At 44.2% G+C, this 22,404-nt stretch overlaps 1 protein-coding gene across 2 annotated transcripts in view; it reads right to left on the reverse strand.

The window, feature by feature from the left end:
* The window catches only part of GNAS (GNAS complex locus), a 58,012-nt gene that overhangs the window by 21,940 nt on the left and 13,668 nt on the right, over positions 1–22,404 (reverse strand). The window lies entirely within an intron of this gene.

Below are 22,404 nucleotides of genomic sequence, written 5' to 3' on the forward strand. Positions count from 1 at the left end.
CGGGGACCGCGCGGGTGTGGGCCAGGGGCGCGCGGGCCGCGATGGCGGGGGGCGCGGGCGCGCCCAAGACGGTGGGCGCTCAACCCCGCCTCCCAGACCTGCCTCCCAATTTTCGGTGAGTGGTGTAGCCCTGGGCGGCGTGCAAAGTGTGCGACGGCGGCGCTTACCCCTGCTGTGCGCCTCCTTACCTCCAGCCACCCACCCCGCCCTCCCAGCGGCGCGCGCCCGCCGAGGTAGGTGTCAGAGAGCCGACTTCGAATTATTTGCGACGCCCGACGGAGTTTCGTATCTTCGGACGAGAAAAGTGCGATGGGAGTGCAAAGGTAGCTCTGCTCGAAGCAGCAGGCGCGCCGGTGTCACGGGAGCCGAGGAGCGGTGGCCGTGGCTGTGGAGTCGGTGCTCGAGGCGTCCTCCCAGGTGGGAGAGGTGGCGGCCTCGCCTGGGCGCCCTGGGGGCTCTGGAACAGAGGGAAAAGTAGTTTACGGAACGTGAAGTTGTTTGAGGGTTCTTTCAAAACTTTCAAGTGTCCGGCCCCACACTAGGATCTAGCAGTGCACGGGATTAGGAGCAGGGATACCAAAGTTTCAACCAGTTGAACCCAGCCCGCCTTTCCTGGGACCTTGGTTGGATCATCTGCTGCCACCGTGGTGTCTGCTGGGATACAGTTTATTCATTCAATAAATGTTTGGTGCCTGCGGGTTCCGCGGCCCACCATGTGCCCAGGTGAGCCGAGGCGGCCAGGTAATCAAGCTAAGACATGAGCAGTGTCTTTGATGGGACACAGGCCTACATCCCGGAAAACCCAGATATGCAAAGTCCACAAACTGTCTTCCAAATTTTTCTTTGACTTCTTAACAGAGTCCATGAAACTTAAGATGTTTGGATGGAGAAGGAGAAAAAAAGAAAAGTCTACTTATAAATGGAAACACATTTAACAGTCCCCAGGGGTATGGGGCGGCTGATACCACCAGAGGCCTTGAGCAAACTGTTGTATCATTTTAAGTTAGCTTTGAAAATAAAAAGACGCTGTTAGCCATTCAACAGGATGACTGAAATTCCCCCCTTTCCCCCCGTTTGCTCCACTTCGAGTAAGAAAAGGTGTGACAGATGAAGATGCCACATATTATTTTTCTTGGCCCCTTCAGGTACACCGCTGCCCCCATTGTACAAGGCCTCTTTTTTATGAACCTGAAAGGACCACAGAGGGCCATTCAAAGTCACCAAACAACACTTGGAATTAAGAACAGGAAGCGCAGCCTAGATGCCGTCCTGCCCTAGGTTGCTGCAGACCCCTGACTTTCTTGAACTCGGCTGAAAAGTTGCTGCCAGGTTTTTGTCACACTCCTGATCATGGCCTCTCTTCCACACAAAAATACACCTTCTTGTGAAAATGCTCAAAGGAACTACCCTAGGTTGATGCTTTTCACCTAACCAAAGATGCATAAAAATATTGTGCAGATACACCTGAATGTGCTCCCGGGAAAACTCAGCAGTAAGGCCTCAGGACTGGTGATTCCTAGGCTGCCTGTAACAGTGATAGTAAGGCTCACTGTCATCCACCACCTAAATTGGAAAGAATCGCTTGATGACATGGCACAGGTTCTATAGCTTTAGATAGTAAATTAAAAATTCCTGGCTGAATTTGATTGATTGTCACTTTTAAAATTGTTAAAGACTTGTAAGAGGGAAGAATAGGCCAGAAATTTTTGTTATGCTCCATTTGTTCAAAAGCATCTTCCTTCCTGCTTCTAATGTGGCAAAGCACAGATACATTGTCTTTAAGAGGTAAGGTAAATAGTAACAAATACAACCTAGATACTTACGCCAGGAGCTACAAAGTTATACAATGAATATAATGAAGAGCCTCCTTATTTGGAAATCTCTGAGCTCCATTACCACCTTCCCCTTTTAGATAAGTATCACACCTGAACTTTAAAAGGGATGAAACTGCCCCATGTCATATACTAACATGCGTTCTAGGCAAGGCACAATTGGGACTATTGTCCTAGAAATGTGTAACGAAAAATCAGGCTTTACTCCTTTCAGCTCTCAATCTATGAGGCCATTCTTGAAAACAAAAATTTAAGTACAGGTTTCACCTATATTTTATTATGACTACTGATAAACAAATAAAGCATTTACTTTGTAAATAAATGACAGCAGGTGGAATCATGGGTTTACAGGTAAGCAAATTACACCCAGAGTGCTGAAACACAAGCTGGTTTGCGGTCAGCTAGGCTCTCTGTTTTCACTCCACACAAAGTGAAAGAAGAGATTTTATTGAGCTTTTGGCCTCAAATATAACCTCTCAAGGCCCTAAAAATTGTGATTTTTTTTTTTAAAGTCTTTCAGATTTGGAGGCTACCATGTGTGACCTTTTCATACGGGTTAGTCATTTATTTTAATTGATCATTACTGTTTTAAGTACCTAGTTTATGCTTTGAAAGTGGGGCAATCTATTAGCATAATTCTTGGAACAGTCCAGATGAAAGAGCTTTCCAATGGAAGGGGCCCCTCATCTGGCTCAGGAAGAGAAGGGAGTTATGGAGATTTCAGGGAGAGACAAAGGGCAGAATATCTTGGGTATAAAATGCCCGAAGAGAGCACAGATCTGTGGCTCAGGAGACTTGCTTCAAGCCCAAGCCAGCCAGTTGAGATCACAACACATCCCTAACCTAAAACACTAGGTCACCTAACGAAAAAACTTGGTTAAACAGATGGTGTCACACACTACACAGAGATACGGCCTCAAAACATTTCTTTCCAACATTCCATATTGACAACAAGGAACAGCGTCCCACATCAGGGTTTGAATTCTGTGGTCTTGTCAGCTTCGTGGTGATAAAGGCAGTTTGTGTTCCTTGGCCCCTGGGTATCCTCCTTTCTGAGTAAGAAGGCCTTGTCTGCCTTTCGAAGCAGCGGACTTGCTACAGCTTAGAATCTTTAAAATAGTGTTCTGCTTAATGTTGTCACTCAGTTTTTGGACAAGAATGTTATCCTTGGCCCTTCATTAGTTGGGGTCATTTAAAGTTGTTTTCCAAGAGCCCAGAGCAAATATAATTATAATATTATTTTAATAGCCTAGGAAACAATAAATAGGTTTCCACTGAAACAGAAACTTTAGCTGTAAGGTTTTAATAATAGTATTTAGCACTTCCACAGTGTTTCCTGCCTTCAAAGCACATTCTGCACTTTAATTAGCTAGAATGACTGAAACTGCTATTGCAAATGAATGTCAAAGTCTATGTCATGTAGATGATGAAAGCAGGAATTGTAAAAAGCATTTCCTAGTCCCAGTTAATCCTTGTAAGAAGGCTCTATTACTTTAGACCATAAAAGTTCTTAGAAATCGAATGTAGTCATTATCTAGGACATTTTTTTCTTGTCATATTCACTAGTTAGTAACTCCAACCACAAAGTAACCCTACACTTATATTCAAAACTAAACATGATGTAAAACTTCATTTCAGAAGACTTGAAGTCAATTACTGAAGAATTAACTACATGGCCATATGACATTTTCCTATTGATTATCCATCCACTAATTTTAAAATGATCTGTTTGTAATTCAGAAGATACTCTAATTCAAACAGAATGTGGATGTACATTCGCCAGTGTGTTTGGACCCAATTTCTTGAGTCAGTGGATTTGAGATGTTGTTCAAACATCTACTTAAAAGCATGGCACACAATATGAGGGCAACGAGGACGTTTTGCAGCCCTTCTTGATCTTTCCTGACTCTCTGATGGGGAGGCACCATCTGTGAGAGAGGCTTCCTGGTCAATGTGGACAGATGCCCAATTCCCCAGGCCATCGATGCCTTTCTCACCACATCCCCATGAGCCCCAGAGTGGGCAGGAATGGACTTCTAACAAAGCCACCATCTACCTTAAGAAGCGGGAAGCTAACAAAAAGAGATGACATGTATTACTTTGTTCCTTTTAGAAGCCTAAATGATATGATGCACATGTTACCCTTCATTGAAGATTCTAGGTGGACAAACAACTTGGATATCAACAGGGAGCAGAAAACCCACTAGCAGGACCAAAAGGCAGACCCATCAGCAGAACACAGGCGGCAGCTTCAACAATTAATTCCAAAACTGAAAGTCAAATCCAGGAGAAGACAGGAAGCTCCATTTTCTTTGAGGTACATCAACATCAATAACAGATCAATGGACCCACTTAATGGAGTTCTTAATTGGGTACAAAAAAATATTTAAGAGTTTTACCACTCTACGGCAGGAAAGTTAATTTTCCTAAACTGAAATATCCTTCACTTCCCTTGGGGAAAAGTTTTCATGAGGACTAAGGTAATGGGAAAACCTGTTGCTTAGAACTTTTAACTTGGCCTTGAAGATGGAAATTCATCCAGGATGGAGAATAATGTAGGGAGACTAGTTAAAAATAGACAGGGACCAGTTCACTCTCACACTTATTTACAAGGTGCCTTATTTAAATGACACTTTGATCCAACATCTTATAAAACTAATGACAACAGGAAAAAATAAGAGGCAGTTGGTGCACCTGGAGATGGGATGTTGCGACCAGTCAGGAGTTCTGAGGTACTAATAAAATTTCCTTAGATAAAAGAAACCCTTTAATTCTTCTTATTTTAAAGACTTTAGGAGTTTTTTCATAGTATTCACTTCTTCAAATTTAGCTCCATAGAATTGGAGTTTAGACAGTTAAAAACATTGGATTAATCAGGCAATTCATTTCATTTAGTTAAATGCTGCTTTGTGGACATACACAAATGAAACAACTGCTAAATAGAAGTTTTACATCTTTGGATTTTATCTACCTGCCAACCAAATGTAGGTGATCATTTTCAAACAGCCTTGCCATTAGGACCTAGCCTCAGTTTGGGAAAACTGAGATTCAGACTGGGCCTCAAGTGTCATTCGCCTTCAGCGCTAAAACCCCCTCTCCAGTCCCACTTCCATCTGCTGTTGGTAAACCGGGAATTAAGCAATTAAGGTGACATAATTAGTCACACATTTAATTCATCTAGAAATGTAGATACCTTTTCATCGTTTTGTGTTCGTCCACACATATTTTAGTTGAAATTGAAAAATGTGTAATTATCGCTTAGCCCCACCTATTTCCCTGGCTTTTATTTTGAGGAGGGAACTAACCGTTGGGGCACAGGCTGCACAGCTCCCAAAGTGGAAGGCTGCCCCCTCTTTTCATACGGGCTCCAACTGTCTTCCCCACGGCCACCGCAGCCTTCCTCTGCTTGATTTCCATTTAGCCTCCAGTTGGTCAAAATTAGGCGTTTGCTGGGGAGCTCAGGGCTGCGCCCTCTGCTCTCCCACTCAGCAGTTTATTGAGGGCTTGGCAGTGTGCACAGAACTCTCACTGGCCTGTCAGGAGCCCACTCAACAGCAGAGCCCAGATGGCACTGTGTCTTTCTAAGGTCCTTGCCGACCACTGGAAGTTATGAGAAGGGGAAAATTATTCAGCCCAAGCGGCAAGCATTTGCAACCAGTCTGGGGATCAGATGAATAGGAGATTTTTTATGAGCTACAGACCTCAGCTCTAACCCGCAGCCACGTCCCAGGGTCTCTGCCCGCCGCCCGATACTGGGAAGGCTGCCTCTGCCCGCTTTCTTGAACATTCCTGTTTTTTGGTTGCCTTAGTCTCTACTACCTTCTCAGATTACGGCTCCTTTTGTGCTAATTACACTGAAAAAATTGAAAGAATGTCGCTGACTTTACGAAGAACACAAAGCAGACTTGCTTTAAAAACTAAATATAGCCAGTTTCTTTCAGAAGGCAGACAGACTCGGCCTTCCAATGATTTGTACTATGCAGATTAATTGCAGATGGCCAATTCATTTATTAGGACCCAAATGACAGAAGGGCTCAGCTATCGGCAGGACAGATTAAAAATGTGTGTTGCTTTTGGGGGCCATTTACATAAAATGAGAAGGTCTGATTAATGACGAACTTTTTTTTCCCAGCACTTAATTGTAAATTAAGATTTGCTGATGATGACGGGCTAATTTAAGCTACCATGGAAAGAGGAAAGAAATGGAAGCTGCCGACTGTAGGGAGCAGTACCTGTACTGCGCAGGTAAAAATATAAATGAAACAAAAGAAGAAAATCTAACTTCTCATTCTGGAAGGCAGTGGCTGACACAGATCAAGAGGATATTGTGTTTGCAGCCCCTGTTCTCCATTATGTAAGAAATGGCCTTTTAAAAGACAGACTTGGGAAGGGGGTATTATCTCTGCTAGCCAAGCAAATTATAGATTACTCCCCACTTCCACCCCCACCACCATGAAATCCCGAAAGAGTTAACAGGTGAACAGTAGCAGCTTGGAATGATTTATTTTTTTCTAAGGAACATTAAATACTGAATTGCTCATGCTGAAATAACGCTACAGCTGTGATCCGTGGGGCTGAGTTTTGGACACTGGCTCGAGTGACAGGTGTACTCGTTGTTTGCCCAGCTCGGCTGAAATTGTGATGCCTAACTCAAATGTTTTCCCAATTAACTGGTGAGGATTCTGGAGCCAGCTAGGAAAGGGCCTTTTGCCACAAGGACGGAAGACATGTGTGCTCAGCCTTCAACAAAAATGTCAGCCTTAGGGGAGAATGGAGCCGTTGCTCCCTGATCATAAAAACAAGAAAATGGAGATGGACCTGCAATGTCCAGAAAGGTAGGGAAAAGAGACAATCTAATTGAGACCAAACCCTTCTAGGTTCTAAAGCAAACAGGTCTGTCCTACAGTTCAGCTCTTGGAGGATTTTAGGGATTGAAGCAAGTCCAGGATTCTAGGAAATGTGTCACCAAAATTGGTATTATTAGAGAAAGTGGCACAAAGCTACAAGTGCAGAGTCTGATTTGTAACATGCTAATTACATCTATTTTTATCCCAGGGTTGCAGTGACCTAACATCAAGAAATAAAAACTCTGGAAAACTAGCCCTTCACATATAGAAGGTATGATTACCCTTGGGTATGGGAGCCCCTGGGAAAACTTTCACTGGGTCCATGGATTTAACCTGAGGTAAGAAAGCAGCAGTCACCCAGGAAGGTGGTTGACTTTCAAGAGCACTTGGCAGCAGTGAGGGGTGGCACATGGGGAGTTGTGGAATAATGTCAGCATGTAGTAAGAGGGGAACTCTGAAATGTCCAAGGCCAGCCCAAGCAAACGGCGCTATCTCCACGTGGTGCCTTGGTCTGGAAAGGGAAGGAAGAAGGCTAGGCTATGTTTGCCAAGCCAAGACTTATAAATGAGGAAGCTTCCCTCAATCCATTCCACTGATAGCAAAGGCCCTGGAACCCTATCTTCTACCAAGATGGTGCCAAATAGCCGAAACATACAAAGGGAATTGGTATCAAACTTAATTGGGACCCAGAGACATCTAATCTCCAAGTTAAAGGACTACTCCTTTTACTCATAGCCGTTGGAGGCATACCAAAGCCTAGAAAAGCCTAAATGACCCTAAATTCAGATTCTGGTGTTATTTAACCCATGCCTCTGGGAGGCGCTCAAGAACAGGGTAATTTAATGTCATTCTCAGCCTGAAAAGTTCCTTAGTTTTCTTTTAATCAGTAATTATTTTAAATGCATCATTCAACAAGATACCATGAGTTAGTTGAATGAATGCATATAAAACCAAAATGTTGACTAGTATAATCCCCAAATTGAATTAATATTTTAATCTTAGGTATAACATACTTTTATATTTCATTTACCTTGCACATTCTTAAATGTGTTAAATGTGTTTTCCACAACTTGGCATAACTACACATCCACTAGGTTTACTGGGTGGGGAGGCAGAGAAGAGAACTTTGTTTTAAAAGAAAAAAAAGAAAAAAAAAGCTATGACTAAAGGATAGAACTCTACAGCAAACATTTAGTTTCTACAATTGATGCCAAAGGTAGAAGAGATTTTAAGAGAAAAAAAATAGATGGATAATTTCTAAAATATGTAAAGTAAACAACAAATATGCAAATGCAAGAAAAAAAAAACACTACTAGCAGCATGAAAACCCCAGGGAAACAAACAAGAACATCATTGTAATTGAAAGTAATTACTTTCAACTTAATCTTCCTCCCAATACCTGATAATTCTGTGAAATCACCCAGCTGTCACTCTTGTCCTTTTAGAAACATGACATTGATTTGTCTAGCAAAGACCCATCATTAGAATTCTGAGGTCTGCCTAATGGGACTACTAATAAATCTAAGTCATCAATTCTTGACCTTTTGTTTCCTGAAATTCTCGGTATGTGGTAAACTGCTGAAAACACATTTTCAAGGTCTGTGACTGTAACATGAAAAATAAAGGATCAAGGCTGCGCTTTGAAGGTCTGATCATATCTGGGTTCTGCCCTGCCTGTGCCCCAGAGGGAAAATAAGCAAGATGGATTAGGAACAGCATCTGGGGGTCATATCAATACCCTCTTTTGGGCTGAGCTGTTTGCAAATAGAAATGGACTGTGTAAGACTGAACTAAAAAGGGAGATGTGCCAAGGAGCCATTGCCCCTTCCCCTGCCTCTCCTTGTCCTCTTCCTCCCTCATCTGCCTGACTTTTTGCTGCACTGAGAGATAGGGAAAAAGTCCAGCCAAGAGAGTCTAAATTGACTATGCACACAAGAAAGAGAGAGAGAGATTTTCTAGTCTCAGTTTTGGTGACTTTGAAATAAAAGGTTTGGGTTGGGGAGGGTCAGCTTTTTTTTCAAGGAACAGAATCGTGGAAATTTCTTCTTTTTCTGTAAAAGCAAAACACTTCTCACCCTTATTTTTTGCTGGCTGGATTGAGCTGGTTGTAACCTAAGACAAAATGCGGGCAGGTGCCTTCGGCTTCCTCTAAATTCTAAGATGGCTGCAGGCACCAGACTCTGACAGTGATGTTGCTGAGAGTCTAGCCATAAAGATTTCTTTCCACACGGTTCTCCCTCCACATCTGCCTAGAAGGACTAGTCTGCTGCTTCATTTTCCCCCTCCTCTGCAGCCAATTTCAGATGGCTGCAGCAGAGAAAGTGAGACCCCCCACACCTTGTTTGTGTGTACCCTTCCTTCCACGCCCCTCTGAGTGCATTTGGGCTGTGTTGGGGTGACATCGGGACAGGTGGTTGGCTGAGCTGATCCTCTCAAATATTCAGGCAAACTGGTTGTTTGTAGACAAAACATCCAGATGCTTTTTCACGATTGAACTTTTGATCAAATTGATTGGATGCTTTGGTGTCAAGAAGACAAAAATCCAAGTCAGAAAGGTCACCAGAATAGGAAATTTGCAGGCAATGAATAGTAGGAAGAATTACATATTTCTAGCAATGAAAATGTGAGTTTTAGATTGTGCTGAATGACTCGATACTGGCCAGAGCAAAGATACAAGTGAAAGAATGGATCTTTTTAAGGTTATATTGTTCCCATTTATTTGGCTTTGTGCTGCCAGAAAGTGGCTTGGAGGCTTGCTTTTTAGTGCTCTGTAAAATGTAAATGGTCTAAGTTAAGAAGCTATTTAATCTCAAACAATATTAATTGTGACATGAAAAATGAGACCAATTCTTCCGACATTACAGTCACCACCACCTCACATTAACTGATCACCTCACTATGTTTCTCAAAAGAGCCTGAATATTTTCCTTTTCCAAACTGCCTATTTTAAGAGGAGACAAAATCCTCAAATACTTTACTTATTCTGATGCTGAAAATGTGGTCTCCTAAAGTGGGCTTCCTTTGTTCCTTTGGCTCTCTTCTCTGCAAACTCTACATCCATAATTTGTCTGTTCTCTCGCCTCCCGCTAATCCGGTGCGGCACAGCCCCGCCTGCTAAGCAGTACGACTGCCCTCGCTAAAACCACTAAGCAGCCAAACGGTCATAAGCCAAGATGCTGCTCCTGCATCTCCCTGCTTCCAGACGGAACTGCTGGACCCTAATGCTTTCCAGGAGAAATAGGAGGAAAATGCATTTTCACATATTTTTTAAGTGTTTTTCCCTAAATGGGTCCATTAAAATCAGCAAGATCACTGTTCCTCCATCTCGGTAGCAGGCAGAATCACCACGCATGGAGATAGGAGCAAATTTGTATTTCCAGTTGGCTCTGATGGGGAGATTGCAGTTGTTCTAGGGAAAGGCGATATCTCTATCCCTGCAGTACTGCCTCACAATTTCAAGACCACTGCCTCCTCCCATGAGATTCTGCAGATGTTACACTTTGCTTGTTAAACCTCTTGCTAAATGTAAGAAATAAAGTAGTTTTACTTGTAAATGTCCGTAATTCACCTACTGCAAAGCCCTAAGTCCTTGCTGTTTCATTACCAGCTGCCTGTTAATAACCATCAAATTAGAAGTGTCTCTAGCAGCATGACAATTTAGTGAGGGGAATAAGAACAGAAAATCACAAATTGTTCAGAGAAGTTGCCGCATAGCAGGCCTCCTGGGGCCGGGGCTTGATGCCCCTTGGTGTTTAGTTCAAGGCCACGGGGCTCTCTTGGGTGACATCACTTCTAACATAGATACTGTGTAATTCAGTTACACAAACGCAGCCCAGACAAGCAGGCTCACATCATCTCTTGTGCTCTGCGTAAGTCTGCACCAGAGGCTCTCAACACAGCCTGCACTTCCTGTTGCATGCCACGAAAGAGCCCTAAAACCAAGGAGGGAGGTGAAAGGAAGTACAAAATAATGCACCTTCTATGTTTTTGGTTTTTTTGTTTTTTGTTTTGTGTTTTTTTTTCGTCCCTTTCTGCTCCCTTCATCTCTAAAGAATCCACAGCTAACCTGGACGCATTTTGTTACTTCTCATTCTCAGGGAAAAAGGCTTTTTCTGGCTGCGAGAGTCTAGGATTCACTTTTATCTCTTTCTAAACACTACCAGCCCAGAATCCTCAGACCACTTTTGGGCATTATAAGCAACACAATAGGTACCTCCTGTGGACCCCATGCCTTGGATCAGAGCAGGGATTACGGGCAAGGCCGAGAGGTGGGAAGTCAGTGACAGCGCCATTCTCTCGTTCTTGCTTGAGCTGACTGTAGCTTCTTAACATCTGGTGCACCAACTCTTTCCCCATTCCTAAACCAGATAGCCGGCCTCTGCCCATCAGAACATCAGTCCTGGGCTTCCTGGGCTCTGTCCCTTTATCCAGCTCTGAAGCCGTTGAGTGTCCATTTCAACCTCACACCTGACTTAGCACCTGACTTTAAAGAAAAACATCCTTTTCACCAATAAGGTATGTGACCACTTGAAACCCCTCCAAGGCTTTCAAAGCCGGTGGAGCAGAGCATAACAGCAGAGGAGAACCACCCCCGGGGGTTAAAATCTCACAGAAGGAAAGGGGAAAGCTGGCAGTAGCAGGTGGCTCCTTTGGGCTATCCTATTCACCATTTGCCTCTGGCTGACTAGTCCTGGGCCCCCACAGAATGGGCCACTGGTGCACAGGCTCAGGGAAGGGCTTCTCTCACCCTCTCCAAGTGCATCTGTCATTTGGCAGTGACAGCCGCTTTGCACTCTGTACCTTGGCAGCTCACATCTCTTTCAGAGGCTCCCTCCTTTCCCCCCACCAAGAGCCTCCTCTGTAAAACCCCCCCCAAAAAAACAAAAACAAAACAAACAAAAAGAAATCTTGTTCTTTCATCATAATTAAAGTGCTGTCAGGGAAAATGGCTGAGTTTTGCTGCTGTTGAAATGACCCTCCTTCTCCTTCTCCACTCCTCTTGGCTTCTCTCATTTGCTAAAGTGGTTCTTTCTCTGCCTGAAATCAGGCTCTTTGGTGATGGAAATTTTAGCTTAAAGCAGAGAGTTCTAAGCAGAATCCTAACCTTGCGAGGGTGGGGAGAAAATCAATGTTTTGAGCTGGCCTCTGTTTGCAGCAAGGTGCTGGTGAGGCCATTTTCATCAGGAGGAACAGTGGCAGTGGCTATCTCTGGGCTTTAGATGCACGCAAGGTCTCCTAAATACAAGTCACTGTCATGGTACACAATTTAGCAAAATTTGATGGCTGATTTCTCCCCGTTGACTTAGCTGAGGGTCAGGAGGAAGCTATTTAGAAGTAAGTACAGAGGTTCTGCATCTGTGAAGATAAAATCCAAACGCCTCTCATGCTCAGAGGGAAAGTGTGCCTGCATGTTTACTATCACTGCTGGCCTACATGCTTGTGTGTTTGAAATAAAACTGTAACTTATATAATTCGATGTTCTCCTCCTCACTGAGTGTTACTGAGTCATACTTGGTGTGTGTGGGGGGTACTTCTTGTGTGCTGTGGACACGCATCGTGTAGGGGTCTTTTTAACACCTCATATCATTTTGTGACAATGTCATTCTAATCCTGTTAGCCATCACAGAACTTTCTGAAAATATTTCAGGTGGCTGACATTAAAAAACAAAAACCCTCCCTCTCAGTGACTTTGAACTCTGCCATTAGAATCCATGACATCTATTCACATACACATTATGGGAGGGACTTTGATATTCATCCCAGCTGTCACCTACTTACATTATAAGGAAACTCGAGTGTCAGGAGCTTTCAAAATTAGCTTCATTTCCTTTTCCTAAAGATCACACATCTCAGAAAGGCCCCTTTTAACTTACACTGGGGAACTTAATTGTCAGGCTTTTGGGTTTCTGTAAGGGTACTGCTAATATCTGGCAAGTCAAGATGGCAATCTGGGCCGCCCTCAATGGAATCATTAGCTGTTAATACACCTCTGAGTAACTCTAAGCTAAGGTGTGAAATCAACCCAGGCTCCACTAAGCCCCAGTTTTTCCTAAGGATATAACCGCAGTACAGTTGGGGGGGAGTGGGGGGGTGGGGGCAGCTGTTTATGTAACAAACAACAAGGTTGTTTTGCTGCTGGCTTATTTGCTGGCCTGGCCTCCTGCCTCCTTGCTCCTCCCCCTATGCCCTTCACATTATATTTATTTTTTAAAGAAAGCAAAGCAACCGTATAGTACTCAAGCCTCTTTTATTTCCTGACTGTTTTATGTGTCATAGCCATGGACGCTGGAGAAAAACATGGGGCTTATCATTATCGACCGGAGCTGGAATGAGTCAGGCACCCTGAAGGCTGCGGTCTGAACCTTACTGCCACTGAATGGGGTTGGGGGGGGGGTACCCCGCTGCCAGGCAGAATAGCACTAAGCAGTATGCTGCTACTTGGAGATCTGGGGTGAGGGGTCTGCGTGTCCTGGGGTCACAGGGGAAGAAAGTCAACTCATTGCTTTGAGGGCTGCTAGGCAGCCATAGACTTGGGTTGGGAATAACAGGGTATGGGGCTGGAACTAGAAGTGGGGAGGGGGTGACTGCCCAAATGCCCTCCCCTATTCCCCCCAATGCCTCTTGTTAGAATGCTACTCTTAAGAACCCCACTATTAAAAATGTGACTCTCTGGGATTTTGGGCCTCTAAAGCTCTTTATGAAAATGCAAATGTCCCTTAAAAGTAGCCCCATAAGCCTTTGCCCGCTAGTGGGATTCACTGAAGAGAACACAGCCACCTGCAGGCAGGTAAGGAGGCCTGGGGCCAAATCAACTTTTCAGATTTGCCGTGTGCTCATCCATGATCACCTAGAACACAAAATTCAGGCATTCCTGTTTCAGTGGCAATTTTTAAGATGCCACAACTTAATAATTCTATAAATCTCAATCATATTCACTATGGAGTAAAGTTTACCTAAGAGTTCTTTCAGTTCAGTCATCCACACAAAAAACCTTCCCTTGTCTTATTTTTAACGTAAAAAATAGCTGGCAATCTGTATTACACACTCATATTTTCAAAAACACCATGCAGGTCACTATCATGTGCTGTGATAGTTAGAGACCTATCAATAAGACATTATTTCAAGGGTAATAAATAGATAATTTAAGAGTATTTGTGAAAGGAAAGTTGGAAATAAAATTCTGGAAATTAAAATGTGTTTTTCTTTCCACGATGACTGGGCATTAATTATAGTATTTGAATATAGACTATCTCTATCTGCATTAGGGAACAAAAGAGACCCAAAGCTCAGGATCTAAGATGGAGGACTGGAACTAAGATAGAGGGCAGACCAGGAACTAAGAAGGAAGGCAGGCCAGGAGCAAAGATGGAGGGCAGGCCAGGAGCAAAGATGGAGGGTAGGCCAGGAGCTAAGATGGAGGGTAGGCCAGGAACTAAGATAGAAGGCAGGGGAGGAGCTAAGATGTAAGACTAGAGCTAAGAAGGGGGCCAGCCCAAGAGCTAAGATGGAGGGTTGGAGCTAACATGGAGGATGAAAGCACTAAGGTGAAAGCACTTTGTAGTACATCAGGACCTGACTGCAAACTACACTTTCCCATCTAACTCTCAAAACACTAATTCTAGACATAGAAGATTTCTAAGGTTAGGTGGGAAATATTGGGCCCATCCTCCTAAAAGAATTTTAGTCTTGAAAGATCCTGGAAGGCATAGTTTGGCTCCAGAGAGCGCACAATGAAAGAAAGAAGTTGGCAAAAGGCAGTTCTCAGCACCACTCTTGGGCCAGGCCTCTGCAGCCCCTCCTGGAAGCAAGACTGCCTCCTCAGCATGACCAGTAACCCTCTGGGCTATGCCTCCTGGAGAAAGGCCTCATTCAGTCCCATGACTGACAAGTTATCAACAGGGAGGTCTACCCTATCAACAGGGAGGTCTACCCTGTGACTAGAAAAGGTTCAGTTGCTGCTGTTTGTGCAGAAATTTTCAGCCTTAGAGTGGCATGAAAATCTGAATGGCTGTGCCTGTCAAATGTTGTTTGTTTTGATCCCAGCAGATCCTTCTAGGTTTTCTGCAGTTTAATTATCAGCACTCATGACACCTTTAGGTAATCTCTGATTTGGTGTGCTCAACTGGGCTGGAAGACTCTTAGCAGGCTGTTGAAGTCTTTTGGTTGACAATCTTTTCACCTTTCCTTATTTATTCCCTATGTAATCACTTAGCAGAGACTGCCCACTCTTCTTAACTTCCTGGGTTTGTTTTGATTCCATCAAGGGAGTCGCAATGTCTCATACCTTTGTCTTCCCCACAGGGAAGGGCACATATTTGGCACTCAATACATGTATATCGAATGAATGAATTAACAAATGAAAATGCCCGAATTGAGGCAAACTCACCGACCCGGCAAGGATTCATCCTTCTAAGGGACGTGGCAGACACGTGAGCAGCTACTGCAAGCTTAGAGACGCTACTAGACAGACAAAAAGGAGTAAGGCTATTTCGACCTACAAGTTAACCAAAAAATTAGGAAATAACTTATCAGTGAGAAAAAATGGGTACATGTGCCAGTCCCTGTGTACCAAGGACTGGGCAGGATTCCATGCTTTTGCCAAGTTGGACATAATCTACATATGAGTAAACCTCAGACCTGCCAATAGTCAAACATTTGAAAAATTAATTTGTGACAACTGTTTTCACTTGGAACCATGATGGATTTAACTATTTTCTTAAATGAGGCGTGTCATTTTATGCTAAATTTCCATTAAACATTTCCCAACATTTCTTTCTTCCTGAAGAACCACCATGACCCCTAACTCCCTGACAACTCCAAAATGTCACAGAAGGCCCATTTTATAAACATATTTGTGAATGAGTTCCTTTTCTTAGCTATTAGATCAGCAATTATTTTCCCCAACACTGGCCCCTAATCAGCCATTTTGCTAAGTCTCAAAGCAACACAAATTTAGCTCAAATCAATTAGCAACACATTTCTAACTCTTGGCACTTGGGGAGAGTCTGAACTACTCCTGATGGGATGAAGCTAACGCCTTGAGAATGAACTGAGAGGCAGGTCAGCCCAGGAAGCCTTTGTGGTTGTGCTTTACAAGAAGGCCAAAACGTGGGAGAATGGGGCCCAACCACAACAAATTAGGATGAAATTTTGATTTTATTTTTTTCTCTTGAGCTGATGAATGAAGCCCAGGACATAGAAAAGCAGCTGACGGAATATTTTCCCCACCAATGCCAGGAAGCTGAAGGTCTGCTCTTGTGATTTGCATCTGGCTGTGATGTTCTCTCTCTGCCCCCCACCCTCACCCCAGCACAGAGCAATCAACCTTGTCCCTGTTCTCCTCCTGCTGAATTCCCCCCTTTTCTCTTCCCCTCACCTTTCCTTGCTGAACAGATTGTCTTCCCTCTCTACTGAACATACCCCAAGAGAATAAAACTTGTTTTTCAAAGTGGGGAGGGGGGATGGGAGGAAGAAAGGAAGGAAGGGAGGAAGGAAGGAAAAAGAAAAAAGAAAACAACCCCTATAACGGGTCTGGCTGGAACCCAGTTCTCAAGGACATCGATTTGTAAATTCAAAGGTTCCCCCAACATCAGAGATGTAGACTTAACATATAGGACGCTCACTTTTAACCTGAGGGGTTGCTTTGTTTTGTTCTGGATAATTATCAAAATTTAAAATTTATTTATTTATTTTTTTTTTTTTTAAAGAACTGGAAGGTTCTCTGTGTGCCAGACTTCCTAAAACAAAACAAAACCACTTAGTGGGATAAGGCATGTGAAAATACTTGGAAAATGAAGTTGTGCTACATGCAGTGTGTTCCTAAATTTAAAATAAAACAAAAATTGGACCATCATTTTAGAATCAGGAGATAAACATTTGGGAAAGCAATAAGAGGGGAGAGGGCAGTGGTCAGAGCTCGGAGGGCGGTGGTGGCCCCCGTCTTGGCACACAGGAGAGGCCTCTGTCCCAGCTCTTCTGGTTGGCACTTGAACCAACAAAGGACCTCATGGGGCAGTGAGATGGGGAGGAGAGGATGCCCCAGCCTGGATTGTGAGCCTGCCTCTCCTCCCTGTACTCCTGTCCCGTCCAGCCAGCCTTACCCCTCAGCTGTGCCAGCCACACCCTCCTTGGCAGCGCTCTACCCCCTGCCTGGTAGAAGGATAATCACTTGCAACCTGATCCTCTCCTCTGTTCTGGACTAGGAGTTCCTAGAGGACAAGGACCCCATTTGGTGCTTAGAGCTAAACCTGGCAAAGGCACTCTTTTTTTTCTTTTCCTCTCTTTTCTTTTCTCCCCCTCCCTCCTCCCTCCCTTCTTCCTTCCTTTTTTCCTTTCCCTCTTTTTTCCTCCTCTCTCTCCCTTTCAATTTTTCTTTTCATTTTTTTAGACAGAGTGTCATTCTTTCTGCCCAGGCCGGAGTGCAATGGCACAATCTCAGCTCACCGCAACCTCTGCCTCCCAGGTTCAAGCAATTCTCCTGTCTCAGCCTCCCAAGTAGCTGGGATTACAGGCATGTGCCACCCTGCCCGGCTAATTTTGTATTTTTAGTAGAGACGAGGGTTCTCCATGTTGGTCAGGCTGGTCTCGAACTCCTGACCTCAGGTGATCTGCCCACCTTGGCCTCCCAAAGTGCTGGGACTACAGGCGTGAACCACTGTTCCCTTTCAAATTTTTAAATTTAATCTCTATTTACCTCCTTCCTTCTGTTTGTACCTTCTCTTTGTCTCTCTCTTTCAACAATAAACAACTGGCCAAAGGGAATTGGTTTTAATTTCTGAGTTGTTCACAAGGACCCCGGGATTTCAAAAGATCAGAGAAGGAAAAACAAAGGGAGGGAACCTCAATTCTTTCTCTGCTCTTCCCCACTAGTGAAAGGACTAAACAAGTGAAAGAACTGTGGAAGGACGATGGCGAACACGGAAGAGCTCTAAGGAAACTGCCCTGTAGTGTGTGTTTGTGGAGCAGGGGGATTAATATGAAACTGCACACCACGATTCATGCCGTCTCAAAACTATCCATACACCTGAGGAAAGAACAGGGGGAGATAATGATCAAGAAAATCACAGCAGGGTGAGGGCAGGCTGGGGGGATTTCCTGTAATATTATGATGTCATTTTAACAATAAATACAACTAGAAGAAAAGGCGCCAGACCAAGTGTGGGATGTGGGTTCCATGTCCTGTGGGAAGCGAAAGTGGGCAGCTGGGCCCCAGTAGGGAGAGTTCTAAGAGGGTGTGGTTCCCTCTAAGGGAGGGATTTGTGCATCTGGCGCGGGAAGAAGACTGACCAAGAAAGCCACCAAATAAACAGACCAAACCCCCAACCACCCCTCCCCTGAGAAAAGCACAGAATGCCTGTATTGGTGTTAAAAGTAAGGTCTACGGGACCCAAGACAGGATGAGAGCCCCAACCAAAACACCCCGGAAACACGGGGCTTTTTTTCCATTTGGGCATCCTACATTTCATCTAGAGAATTCCAAGATCCCACTTTCTGAGAGCAGACCTCTCAGAAAGCCATTCTGAGCTCTCTGCTGACCTCTGGTGGGGAGGAGCTCTAGTGGCCCAGGAAAGGTTGGAAAGAGGCAGTCACCTGCCCTGGCCTCCCCTGCTCCCATGGTCTACAGGGTCACCTGCCTTCAGCCACCACTCGGGGCTAGAAGTCAGGAACTGTGAGGAGAAGAAAGTGCAAGAAAAGCTTTAAAGAATTCTCAGAAGAATATGGGCATAAGAGAATAATATTGTAGGAAAGTTATCAACTAAAAGAAAAGTGTTTAAATAGGTGGGTGGGAGGGACGTTTACCTTCAATCAACTGTTTGTATTCAGTTTCCTTAACTTTACAGTTTTAAGAGTAAGGGGAGAGAGAATGTGTATATGAATGGGATATGGAGGGTAAATTTGATCGGAAAGAAAGAAGTTCCCATTGGAGGACTCTGTAGGCCCTTGTGTGGGAGGCCTGTGTGGTCCTTCTCAAATAGATGACCTCATCATTTTCCAGCTGCTGGGTGGGGTGGTGGGGGGTGGAAACGGTAGGGAATGGAAACCGCACCTGTTCTTGGAACCAAGGAATTTGGCCCAGACACCATCAGACCCAGCTTGCCCTTCAGTGGAAACAAGGCCTGAAGAAGCCAGAAGTGGGCTGCCCCAAGGCAGTGCTGAGCCTGAGATGGACAGTAGGGGCCCCATCCTTAGAGAGGATGCCTTTGCTAGTGAGAATGCCCTGCTGTACCGTGAAGCACTGAGAAGTGGAGAGGGGTTGAGGAGGGGAAGAACTTAAAACTAGCCCTGAGGTCTCAGAGATCCGAAAAAACTCAATGATGCTTGCATGAATGGAAAAGCAACGATTTATCCCTAGCAAGTCCCTTCTCTGTGAACAATCATTGACCATGCACCTCAAATTCTACTCCATCTCCCCATATTGTCTTAAATGCTCACTTCTCCAGGTGGGCCCCTTGGATTTCCCTGGTGGAAACGAGCTCTGCTCATCTGTGAACCTCTTTCCTAGCTCTTGGTTGAGGTGTGAAAGAGTTTACCAGCAAATTCTGCTCCTGCAAAGATTCTCCTGGCGATGGGGACCCAGAAACTATTAATTATTTACCAAAGGACAACAGAGGGCCCTACCATTTGATTTCCTATACAATCTTCCATATTGGAACAGACATTTAAAAAAGTGTGTGTTGGATAGGGTGTTGGCATACCTCGTCTATTTAAACTATATCAGATAATTAAATAAGTTTTAAAGTGAGAAAGACATCCCTCCTGTTTTTTCAGTTGAGAAAAACTAGAACCAGCGATTTGTCCAGGATCTCAGGACGGGTTCCTAGGAGAACCAGGGCACCAGGGCTATGAATCTGGAGGTTACCTGATCCTGTTCTTTCCTGCCCTGGCTAAGATCTTCAGATCCACTAGTTAAAAGTGGCCGGGATTTGTCCTTAGATGTCAATTGCTCAACTGTAAACTTTTAAAAACATTCCTCAGCCTTAGGGGCAGGGACTGTGTCCCTGAGAAGGAGGATTTAGGGAGGGGGATGCGGGTTCTGCCTCAGGCGCCAGCACAAGAGTGAATTTTTGAAAGCCAGGCTGTCAATAGTAAAAGCCGAGCGCCCTCTGCCAGCCGGTTCTGAGCAGCCTTGCTTTCTTCCATTGTTTCCACTTCCCAGCCCTGCATAATTCGTGTTCTCATGTATTTCCCTCCAAAAAAAGGTGGTTCCTGCTCAGAAAGCCCCCCCAAAATAAGAACCCTATTTAAAATAAATGTCAGAAGAGAGCGAGAGAGTGAGAAAGAAAAGGAAAAGTGAGAAAGAAATTCGAGAATTCCTTAGGAGGCTGCTTTCCGCTCTCCCCTTTCTGGGTTGTGAGACTTGTGAGAAAATGAGAGATGAGCCCCCTTTCTCCAACTAAGGCAGCTCTAATGATCTTCCTTCTTCCTTCTGACCTCCCACCTTCTCCTGGCAGAGCAGATGCCCCACTTTGAGCCTGCCTTAACATCTGATCAGACCCTAACTCTGGGGAATCAAGATTGTAGGGCCAGAAGAAAAACAACAGCAACAAAAAAGGCCAGCCACAGTGGTTCCTGCCTGTAATCCCAGAACTTTGGGAGGCCAAGGCAGGCAGATCACCTGAAGTTAGGAGTTCTAGACCAGCCTGGCCAACATGGCGAAACCCCGTCTCTACTAAAAAGAAAAATATTAGACCAGGCACAGTGGCTCACGCCTGTAATCCCAGCACTTTGGGAGGAGGCCAAGGCAGGCGGATCACCTGAGATGAGGAATTCGAGACCAGCCTGACCAACATGGAGACCCCCATCTCTACTAAAAATACAAAATTAGCTATGTGTGGTAGCATGTGCCTGTGGTCCCAGCTACTCAGGAAGTTGAGGCAGGAGAATTGCTTGAACCTGGGAGGTGGAATTTGCAGTGAGCCAAGATCATGCCACTTCACTCCAGCGTGGGTGACACAGCAAGATTCCATCTCAAAAAAAGAAAAGAAAAGAAACAGAGAGGCATCCACTGTGTGCTATCTGTTAGCTTAAGTCTGAGGCTGAGATGCCTGCAAGCGTTTTGGATTCATCCCTGGCACCTGAGTCCAAGTCTCAATCTCAATCCTCCTTTCTCAGGCTGTCCCTGTCCTGCTCCCATCTTGGGTCTTGACTTCCTCATACATAAAGCTGAACACAGAGATATCCTCTGCTTCTTCCCTGACAACCCATCAAATTTAAGGTGCTCTCCTGACCATGGCAGGACCCCAGGAATACTTGGCAGAATCATTCCCAAATGGGGCCTTGTCAATACTTTCAAGAATCAGACTTTAGCCTTTTCCCGATGTCAACTTAGCAAATTCATGGAATCCTAGAATAAAGTTCTAGAATCAACCAAGGTCCCAGGAATGAGAACTCCCAACTTCTAACCCAGTGCTGTTTGTACTATTCTAGGATCCTCCCAAAGAGCTGGAGCTCCTCTGCCCACAGCGTCCCCCATCAGATCAGACCTACAGTAGAAGACAGCAAGGAGTAAACACTGTAAGCTCACAAACACCAAACTGCCCTAGGATGAACGATTTCGTAAGAGCGCTCCAGAATGCCTGGATCCCATCAGGAACATTTCCAAGGACTCCCACTCAGAAAGGAGAACCCTCCTAAACCCCACCCTGGCCATTTGTTTTGCAAAACAAAATGATCTAATGTGCTTTCCCTTTAGCAGCTAAAACTGCTTAATTATAAATAGCTAGAAGTTTTCTGGCAATCCAACTTTACAAAATTTTCCCCTAACGTCTGGCATTTGTTTTTGGGTTCTGCCCTGAGTCTTCTAAGCATTTGCTTGGAAAGCTGTTGCACTTTCCCAGGCAAAATGTCAAAATCAACATTCAAAAAGCTTGCCTTGAGTAATTTCTAGGATTCTGCACTAAGGAGGTTTTATAGTTAGGGGGCACTTTGCTTCGCTGAACTTGTGACGAAAAGCTAGTCTTCAGACAAGTTTTGATTTCAAATGATATTTTAAATTTTACATGTTTGATATATAATTTATCAAACTACCAATATATTTCTACACCTTCCCCTAAAGAAACCCTAATGGTAAAAGCTAAAGTGTTGAAATACACGTACATGTCTGGAGGGGAGAGTGGTCATTGTCTATCTATTTATTTACTTTTCTGGCCTTTGCAATGAACTCAGAGGTCACAAATTCGAAACTCCCTAAGGGGGGGAAAAAAAAAGAAAAAAGAAAAAATCTCCTTTGTAAACATTAGATCCCTAATGATTCTGTTTCAGTTGTTACAATCAGATGTTTCAATTCAAAAACTTGATGAGATGAATTCAGATGTTACAATCTGAAAACTCTATATAAAGACCAAATGGGGGCAAAAATATAAATGTGTTATGTCAAAATATAACAAAGAAGTTAAAGTCCCCTTTCATAATGGTTACTTGAGAGAGGCTGGTCAGATGCCAGTTAGGGACTTAGACCACTGTTTAAAATTAAGATCACAATTTAGTCCTGTTATGATTATTTCAAGAAATAATGGTTACAGAGTCTGCCCCAGGATGGAGAAGGGGGTGTCCACTTTATCAAAGACCAAGCACAAGACTCTTGACCGGGAAATGTGCTTGGATTGTTACTGTTATTGGCATAGCTATGTTTCATTCCTGAGAGATCTTATGCTCTTTCTCAGTCCAGTCATTCAGAGCCGTTCCTTCCACTGCCCCTTTCTCCTGCAATCAAACTTTGTGCCTTG

Source organism: Rhinopithecus bieti, unplaced genomic scaffold (assembly GCF_001698545.2).
Source record: "Rhinopithecus bieti isolate Rb0 unplaced genomic scaffold, ASM169854v2 scaffold_20477, whole genome shotgun sequence".
Classification (NCBI taxonomy): domain Eukaryota; kingdom Metazoa; phylum Chordata; class Mammalia; order Primates; family Cercopithecidae; genus Rhinopithecus; species Rhinopithecus bieti.